Here is a 10155-nt window from a genome sequence, read left to right as displayed (position 1 = left end):
CTGCATGGAGCTGAGATACTGAGATACATCTGGGAGTATACCTTCTGGAGCCTCCATTTCCTCCAAGGGGATCATAGCACGTCCCTCATAGGCTGTTGTCCTCTGCACCACATCCACTCTCCCTCTCCTTGTTGCTGCCCTGTGATTTGGGTCAACACCATTGCAAGAGCATTTTGGATTTTTTCCAGCGAGGTGCTAAACCGTGTATACTGAATTCTACCCCTCGTATGCCACAATCCCAAGGGCCTTCTAGATGTTCTTGATGACTAATGACAGCTGCCTGACTGTCACTGGGTTTAAAGAGGTCAGAGAGGTTTCAGGCCCTTGAGAAATTCTAGTCTCACCCCTCCCCGAGCAGCTGTAATGGCTAGAGCTGGCACATGTTGAGCACCTACTGAATGCTGGCCTCATTCTGAGTACTTTAAAGGCTTAATTAAATATTCATGATCATATTTGATATTCACGATAACCCTTGTGAGGCTTGTATCATCCCTATTTGATAGATTTGGATGGACCCAAATCAGGAAAAGTCTACTGCCCAGAGTCACAAAGCTAGTGAATGGTGGAACTGGGGATTGAACACAAATGGACTGTCAGACCCTGTGGTGCCAGCAGGAGCCTGTCCTGCCCCCATTGCCTCTCACACTTCCTCCCATCTTAGAGAATAAGTATTTATTGAGTTCCTTGCAGTAATGGCCCATGTCGATTGAGCATCATAGGCCAGGCATGTGCTGAACACTTCACATCCTCTCTCTTGTTCGCTGCAGTGACTCTGGGAAGTGGAAACGGTCATTACTTCAGTTCACCAGGCAAGAATCTGAGGTCCATGGGCAGCCCATGGTCCCACAATACGTCAGCTGGCGTCAGAACCAACCTCAGGTCTCCTGCTCTTGGGACTGATGTCTTTTTCCATTTCCTGGTGTGGGCTTCCCAGTTTCATTAATAAGCTTTCCTTTCCTTGAGTGCCTGCCCCAGGCTGGATCCTGTGCTGGTGGCCAGAGCTACAAAGTGAAGGTGACAGAGTCCCAGGCAGCTCTGTCAGTCAGACTGTGGCTCTGTGGGAGTGCTGGCAGGTGTTGCAGGCCTGTTTTCTAGAGGAGGCAGGAATCTGGATTTTGTGTGAAATCCCCTGACTCTCAAATTTTGGCTGTGCACTTAAATTTAAAACACTGTAGCCTCCCTAGAACCCCTTTGCCCAGCGTGGAGACAGGTGGTCAAGCAGTAGTGATCTGTACCTGCTTGTGGTAAGTGTTGAGCGGGGAAAGGATTTGTTGCATGAGGCAAAAATACTCTTTGCTGTGTCACTGGATCACTAGCTAATATCAGCCCCCACACCGGGACTTATTGGAAATGCTCATTCCCAGGCCCCACATATGCCAACTGACCACTTGGGGATAGGAACCACAGTCTGCTTCCATAAATCTTTCTGGTGATTCTGATGCATGCTGTTGTTTGAGAACATCTACTTTTAGGTCATGCTAGGACCCACCTTTATCCATTTTCTCTGTTTTACTGTTTCTCTAACTCCCCAAGACTCTTCCTACCTCAGGCCATTTGCACTTATTCTTCTCAACATGGTTGTATGACTCTCTTTCTCAAACCTTCAGATCTTTTCTCAAATGTCATCTCCTTGGAGAGGCCCTCCTCCCAAGCACCCAGTTTATTTTATTTTTTTTTTCAATTTTTATTTATTTATGATAGTCACAAAGAGAGAGAGAGAGAGAGAGAGGCAGAGACACAGGCAGAGGGAGAAGCAGGCTCCATGCACCGGGAACCCGACGTGGGATTCGATCCCGGGTCTCCAGGATCGCGCCCTGGGCCAAAGGCAGGTGCTAAACCGCTGCACCACCCAGGGATCCCCAAGCACCCAGTTTAAAGAATCACCCCCAATCTGTTGGTCTCAATCTCTTGGCTTTACTTTCTCATAGCACTCCCCACTACCTGATATTATTATACTTATTTATTTGTATAGTATCTGTCTCCTTCCACTAAAAGGTAAATTTCATGAGAACAGGGACTTGGTCTCTTTCGTCCCTCCCAAGATCTTGAACAACACCCAGCCTGGTGAGATACATGGTAAGTATTGTTGAATGAAGGAATGAGTCCTGTAGAGTTTACCTTTCTGGTCAGCCATTCATTCTACGAGCACTGATTGTTGAGCACCAGTTCTTGTGCAGGCAACAGGCTTGTTGGCCATGGCCATTGAGGTGGGGAACATTGCCTCCCACCCTTGACCACAGGCCTGGTGTCTGGGTCCCCTGCTGCTCCCCCCTCCTCCCCATCATACATCAGCTCCAGATCAGTAGAACTTCCAGAGCCTACAGATCCACAGGCTCTGTGGAGGTAGAGGGGTTAATAGCTCTGCTCCCCGGAGCCATAGACTCGACTGTTTGGGCTGATTTGGAAGCAAGGGCTTTGGGTGAGGCAGCTGCTGACAAATTCTCAGGGACTGTTCCATCATCCTGGGGTTGCATGCTTCCCGACAGCCCTGACAAACAGTGTGTGCCTACGCTGCGGCTCAGTGCCAGGAACAGCCGCAATATTCCACTCACGTGCTGGGCCAATGGCGCCTGCTGCATGGCCCAAGTCCCTCTGCCATTGATCCAGGGGGTTCTCTTAGCTTGGACCACTCCTCAGAGCTCCCCTTGCTTGTAAAGTATATTATTAGCAGGACTATAGGATGCAAAACAATCCCTTTGGGTAAATAAGAGGCTTTAGGGGAAATTAGTGGGGAAAGCCTCTTGAGAGTTATTCAGCATGAATCCTTGAGAAGAATGCCTTTCATTACAGTAAAGCAGGTTTGCCCTAATGCTCTCATGTCAGGGGACAATGCAAAAGAGAGGACTAGTAGGTTGGTGGGAATTTTATGTATTTTGTTGAGGGCTTCTTCGCCTTGGCACTATTGACATTTTGGGTTGGATGCTTGTCTCTTGTGGGGGGCTGTGCTGGATTTATATGATGTGTGGCAGCTTCTTTAGCCTCTACCCACTGGATGCCAGAATCATCTCGCTCGTTGTGACAACCCACAATGCCTCCAGATATTGCCAAATGTCCGTAGGCGGCCAAAATCATCCATGGATGAGAACCACTGATGTGTGAACTCAGTGAGTAAGGAGTATTGATTTTAAAACTGAAAGTTGCAAGAGCTTGGACTCAGACTTGTCTGGGTTTGAATCCTGGTTTGCCTCTTAAGTTCTGTTTTGTCATCTCTGCTCCTGTGGGTGCCACAAGGATCCCCCGGGTTAGCACCCAGAAGCGATCTAGAACAGCACCTGACAAGTAGTAAAACTCACCATACGCCAGCTCTTACTAACAGCCACCGGGATGCTGACAAATACCCCTCAGGGTGATCTATAATACAGCCCTGGCATCTGTTTTGCAATTTCCTATAATGCACCATGTCTGCTGGTGCACTGCCTTCTCATGGTAATGACCTTTGCTGTTCGTTTTTGCACTGTCCACGTGGGCCTGGTTGTTTATGCCTCCACTGATGCAGTGCTTGGCGGTGGCCATCTCGATAAAGGGCAGAGGAAATGGGATGGACTCACCTTCGGTGCGCCTGGAATGCAAAGTGGAGCCTTGAGCCCTGGCCTCCGAATTGCAAGGAGGCTGCGATGCCCCGATTCCGTCAGCAGGGGGCAGCAGCAGCTGGGAGAAATGCCTGTTGCAGGAGGGAGCCAAGGGCGGCCTGGCCCGTTTGGATTTACTTCGCTGCTGCATGTGTTTAAAGTGGAGCAAATCATCCCTCCAGAGCCACCCGCGGCCTCCTTTAACAGTCCGCGATAGCTCGTCTGTGGGAGCCAAGAGCTACTTTTCTAGAACATTCTACATTTAGCATCTCTGTCCATTTCCAGATGGCTCAGTCTGAACCTAGGCCAAATTCTGCTAGGGGCAAAATTAAACTGGTCCCTGTTGCTCCCCGTTCCTCTTCCCCTCTGCTCACTCCACCCCATCCTGCCCACTTGTCTGAGGGACACAGTGCCTTCTCCAGGTAGCATCCGGCAGCTGCACCCCACGTTCAGGCCCCCTCATATCATGTTCCCCATCTCCCCCTCACCTAAACGGCATTCCTGAGTCTCATTCTCTCACAGTGTCCCTGAATTCACTCTGGACCCGCCCCCCTCCCCCCCTGCATTTCTCCCACAGCAGCCAGGGGACATCTCTCCAATTTTGAATAGACAATCTCTTCTCTAGATCCCTGGGTGGCTCAGCGGTTAAGTGCCTGCCTTCAGCCCAGGGCGTGATCCTGGAGACCCGGGATCAAATCCCACATCAGGCTCCCTGCATGGAGCCTGCTTCTCCCTCTCCCTCACGCATGAATAAATAAATAAAATCTTTAAAAAAAATAAAATAAAATTTAAAAGATGGAAGAGAAAGGTACAGAGAACATTGCCTCCCAGCCTTGACCACGTGCTTGCGGTCCCCAGCCTCAGGGGCCAACCGCTCTTTTAACAGAGTCTCATACATGTTTCAGATATTTTGCATACCTGGCAGCAAATACACATGAACATTCTTATCCTTCCCGCTATGAATAGAAGCTGTCACACACATACTCTCCTGCACTTTGCTTTTTCTAACAATGTACTTTGGAGAGACTCCACGTCAGCATCCAAAATGCCCCTCATTCTTTTTTTTTTTTTTTTTTTTTTTTTTACTACTTGTGCCCTTTTGCTTGCAGAAAATGATCTTTCTAAATCTTATCATATTTCCACTGCAACTCCCTCAAAGACTTCCTATTGCTTTCCCCAAAGAGCTGTTAAGCCTGGTGAGCAGGCCTTTGCCTTGCTCCCTCTCTGTGTCTATGGCAGGCTGGCTTAATCCATCCTCAAACTTGGCCTGCCTCTCCTGCCCCAGGGCCTTTGCCCCTGCTGTCTGCTCCTAACCTATTTGCTCTCACTATGCTTTTCTCAGCTCCAACATTACTTATTCCTCATGTCCTGTACATCCCATAGCTGTGGTGACCGTTGTTTGTAGCACAGTGAGTAAATCCTGGGCTCTAGACCAGAGTCCTGGGGTTCAGATCTCAGCTCGGGCCCTTTGTAGCTGTGTGACCTTGGGCAGCTTGTCACACCTCTGCCAAGTGGAATGGGAACAGTAAGAGATTCTTCATCCTGGGCTTTCGTGCTGAGGATTCAGGGACTGGATAGTAAGCACAGAGCAAGCCTCCATGCCCATGGTGATTGGAGCACATCTCTTTCATCTACTGAGTGCAAACCCCTGAGGGCAGGGACCATGCCATCTTCACCGGCATCATATCCAAGTGCCTGGTATAGAGCAGGTATTTTTTTTTTAAAGATTTATGTATTTATTCATGAGAAACACAGAGAGAGGCAAAGACACAGGCAGAGGGAGAAGCAGGCTCCTTGCAGGGAGCCTGATGTGGGACTCAATCCAGGACCCAGGGATCACGATCTTAGCCAAAGGCAGACGCTCAACCACTGAGCCACCCAGGTCCCTCTAGAGTAGGTATTCTATAAATATGGGCCAAATCTACTGGGCATACTTAGAGATTAGAAGGAGTCTCTGGAGGAATCCTTGTAGAACCCAGTGGCTTTTAAACTGTGCCCTTGTGATGCTAGCCAATAGTAGTTGGCCCATATGCCAGGCTTACCCTTAGATTATTTTACCCTATCCTCACAACAATCTTGACAGGTAGGGTAACATCACTATCTCTATTTCCCAGGTGAGGAAACTGAAGCACAGAAAGGTTAAGTAACCCGGGCAGGACAGTTCCATGAGCAACAATCATGGCCACTCGGCTGCACTGTCTCCGATGGGGCATCTCTGCCAAGTTGGCACGGCCAGCCTCTCTCCTCTCAGCCTTCTCCCTTCCTTGCTCAGTGATTCCCCTTTTCCTGGTTCTTCTGCGCCCCTGACTGGTCTTTCTCGGATACATTGGAGGTTACTCTGATCCCTGCTCCTAAAATAGTAGTTCCCTGGGCTTTGTGCTCTGCCTCCCTTCCCTTGAGGTGCTCCCTGGGTGACCGTGCTCAGGCTGTGACTTACTGCCCCCAATGGGCTTCCGGACACAGGGGACTTGGGGCCAACACCACCCCTGCTCGCTCTCTCAGAGTTACTGTGAGCATCAAAATGCCCAGGATATGTTTTGCAAACTGTAAAGTGCCAGGGCAGAGGTCAGGGCTGTCACCAGTACCATGATGGGCTCCATCCAGATTGGGATCTTGGTCTCCTGTTCTGAATGTTCTTGGAGGGTGTCATCAGCACCTGAACGTAGCACACATGAGTTAGACTCTGGTAGCCTGCAGAGAGGCTGTGAAAATACCTGATAGGCATTCTGAGTGAGAAGCTGAGAGGCCTTTTCCAAATGGAAAGGATCAGCACAGAGAGAACAGAGGCTGGCCAAGCGTGTTACCTGGTTGGGCCGCCTCCAGGCCGTCTGCTGAGCCTCTGACAGCTGTCAGTGGGTGTGACTGCTTGGACCGCAGGCCTTGTCCACCTTCGCAGAGGGAGCTGGCGAGACATCGCAGCACCGAGCCCCTCAACTAACCACCACTGTACCCAAGGGTGCTGGCACCCAGCTCTCGCAGGTGCCAGAGGGGCAGGAGGACAGATGCTGAACTCAGCAGACATGCATAAAGAAGGCACCTGAACAGAAAAATGTCTCCGGTACCCTAGTGCCACCCTCAGTATCACCAAAGAGGGTTCAGACATCCTGCTTGCAGGGCGAGATTCTTAAAAGCTCACAAATTTCATCTTTTTGGGGGGTGGGGACAAAACCAGTTTTGGGATATGCAAACGGAGAAGTAGATATCGGGTTGTGCGCAGTTGTCCCTCAGAGCGCTGGCACTCCACCTGTCTGGTGGCTCTGTCCTGTGCTCTCTGACTTTAGCGGTCAGCACGTCTAGTTCCAGAGGGGGAGACTGAGGCTCAGTTCACTGAGTTAACGGACCTGTCTGGTACAACACGGCTACTAAGGGAGTGTGGGATTGGAGTTTGCATCTCTTTTCTCCTGCTGGCTGGCTGGCTGGCCTTGAGACAGCTAATGAACTTGGCTGAGCCTCTGTTTCCCTATTTGTAGAATGGGAAGAATGACCAACTTCAGAGCGCTTCATATGCTTTAAATGAGGTAATGCAGGTAAAACGCGTGATACAGCCACAGAGCAGACACTCAGCAAATGCTGGCAGTTATTGCTACTCGAGAGCATGCAGTTATTGAATGAATGAATGAATGAATGAATGAATGAATGACTTAAGTATACTCCTACCCTCTATGGGGGGACAGAAAGCTCTCCTTGCAAGAAACCCAAGAGATGAAGGCAGTTTTCCTTTAGATGAAAAAAAGTGCCCAAGGAAGCAGTTTATTGTAGCAGAAGAATTGGCCGCCACTTCCTCTGTGTTATTCCCATTAGGAAGCAGAGAAAGGGCTGGCTCCTGAAGCAGACCAGACACCCACGACCATCTTTTTTGGCAATGCTGACAAGGTGGCGTTTTGTGATGATTACACAAGAAACCTTTCCAATCCCTGACCCTCTGCTCCAGCAAAAAGCTTTGAATTTTGCAGAACTGCTGGGGCATAGCAATTTCTCATCTGGCGCTGGCTCGCCCCACAAGCTTCACGGCCATCCCCAGAATTGTCTGTGAAGCTCTCTGCTGGAATGACTGCCCTCTGCTCATTTCTCAGAGTGAACAGATGTGAGCATTGGGTGACAAGTGGCCCGAGACCTGGAGAAGCCGGAGTGGTTAGGGAGGTGCAGGTGTCTTGCTGGAGCACATCCAGGTCGGTGCCACAGACACCGTGGTGGACACGGAAAATGTTAGAACGTTTTCACATTCAAGGGCCTCCTCCCCAGTCCTGCTCTGGGCTGCGGCTCGCTGGCTACTTGTCAGTTTGTGTCCCTACAAGTAGAGGCACTTGGGGCTGTTATGCATATGGGCACACAGAGCAGAGGGCATTAGAGGGTCTGCGTTTGGGCCCTGGGGTGACATAAACCCGATGTGGGCCCCGACTCCAACACTTAGGGTTTGCGGTTCTCCCAGGAGCGCACCCTGAGCACGAGCACGGACCTGATTGGAGTACAGTGGTTTGTTGTGAGTCAGTTCCTGGAAGCATCACCTGGGGAGCAGGGATGTGAGACGTGGTGGGGAAAGGAGGGCTCACCTCTAAGCCGACAGCTGCTGTGGGCAGCTCGGCTCTGCTGGGGACTTGGGGAGACTGCGAGGAGCATGTCCAGGGTCACCCCCACTGGGGGCCGGGGAAGCTGGTGAGTTCTTATCCCACCTGCCACTGGATGATGAGGGCTGTGCAGCTAGTATGCTCGGCCCTTCTGTCTGACTTGCCCTGGAGATCAGAGACTTGGAAGGGAGTCTGGGTCTTCAGAGTGAGGAGTGTGTGTGGGGGGGGGTACCCGCCTCAGCATCTGCCGGGATCCTTCCCCCAGCATCTTTATTTAACCTCTCTGTGCCTCAATCTCCAAGATATTAAAAAGGGACAATGATACCATTACTGGGCTTTGGTATAAGGATTAGGGGGAGGGATATAAGGCACAAAGCACAAGACATGTCTAACAAGTGTTGCTATTGTTACTATTATTATTATTATAGTTCACTGTTCATGTTTCAAGAAGATCGGTTTCCTCTTTACCAAAGAATTCCTGTTTATCCTTCAGATGCCCAGTGTCAGTGTCTCATCCTCTACTTTTCTGTATGTATTAGTGTCCTAGGGCTACCATGACAAAGGGCCGTGAATTTGGTGACTTAAAATGAGAGAAGTTTATTCTCTGGCAGTTCTGGAAACCAGAGTCTGAAATCATTGAGGTGTCAGCAGGCCGTGCTCCTCCAGAAGGCTCTGGGGGAGAATCCACCTTGCCTGTTCGGGCCCCTGGTGGCTCCTGGGGCTCACTGGCTTGTGGTTGTATCACTCCCAGCTCTGCTTCCTCCTTTACTTGACCCTTCTTTCCTGTGTGTCTTCTCCCTTTTTTCCTTTTTTTAAAAAAAATATTTTATTTGTTTATTCATGAGAGACACAGAGAAGCAGGCTTCTCGCAGGGAACCTGATGTGGGACTCGATCCCAGGATCGAGTGGGATCACAACCTGAGCCAAAGACAGATGCTCAACCACTGAGCCCACCGAGGCTCCCCATCTTTTTCTTTTCTATCTCCTCTGATGACACCTGTCATTGGATTTAGGGTCCACACTAATCCAGGATGATCTCATCTTGAGAGCCTCACCTTAATTACATTTCCAGATATTCCAAATAAGGTCACATTCTGAGGTTCCCAGTAGACATATCTGTTCGGCCCTCCACACTACCCTTTCTAAGGTCTCTTTAATTCCTGCTGATTGGTCAGAATTATGTTTGTTTTAGGTACTAACCACAGCAACTCAACCCACCAGGGGCTTGTGTGCTGCTGTCATAACCCTCTCAACCTCTGTGGCTTCTAGGAGCCTCCAGGGACCAGCTCCTCCAGTGCTCTGACAGCACGTCACCAGCATGTCTTCCAACTCTATGGCTGTAAGAAGGCAGCTCCATCTTTGGCACCAGGGCTGCCTCCTAGACAGGATGAAGGAGAAAGACGAAGGCTAAAGACCAAGGGGTCTGCTTCTCTAGAAGCTTCTCTGCAAACCCTACCAGGGACATATGTTTACATCTCAAACACCAAAACCATGTTCCTGTTCAGGTATCTTTCCTGGGACACATCACTGTCCTGCTCCCAAATGGGATTGTGGTAGAAAGAAGAAGGAGGTGAGAATTAGGGCTAAAAAGGCAAATTAAAATATAGTGTAGTATAATATAATGTAATATAATATGTCACCTATAAACAATTAAAATTCACATCATAGATTTTCCCATGTTCTTGCAGAATATCCACAATGTCTGGCTTAAAGGACACCCTATGGGGGATCCCTGGGTGGCTCAGTGGTTTGGCACCTGCCTTTGGCCCAGGGTCCGATCCTAGAGACCTGGGATCAAGTCCCATGTCGGGCTCCCTGCATGGAGCCTGCTTTTCCCTCTGCCTGTGTCTCTGCCTCTCTCTCTCTCTCTCTATGTATATCATAAATAATAAATAAAATCTTTTAAAAAATAAAAATAAAACTTAAAAAAAAGGACACCCTATTGTTTCTTTGGGGATGCCCATACTTTCCCCAACCCTGTCACTCCTGGTGTTGTAGCAGCTCCTTTCTGGACACCGGTG

The sequence above is a fragment of the Vulpes vulpes genome, chromosome 16, assembly GCF_048418805.1.
Source record: "Vulpes vulpes isolate BD-2025 chromosome 16, VulVul3, whole genome shotgun sequence".
In the NCBI taxonomy this organism is placed as follows: domain Eukaryota; kingdom Metazoa; phylum Chordata; class Mammalia; order Carnivora; family Canidae; genus Vulpes; species Vulpes vulpes.
The sequence above is the reverse complement of the archived record's forward strand: the minus strand, read 5'-3'. Positions refer to the sequence as shown.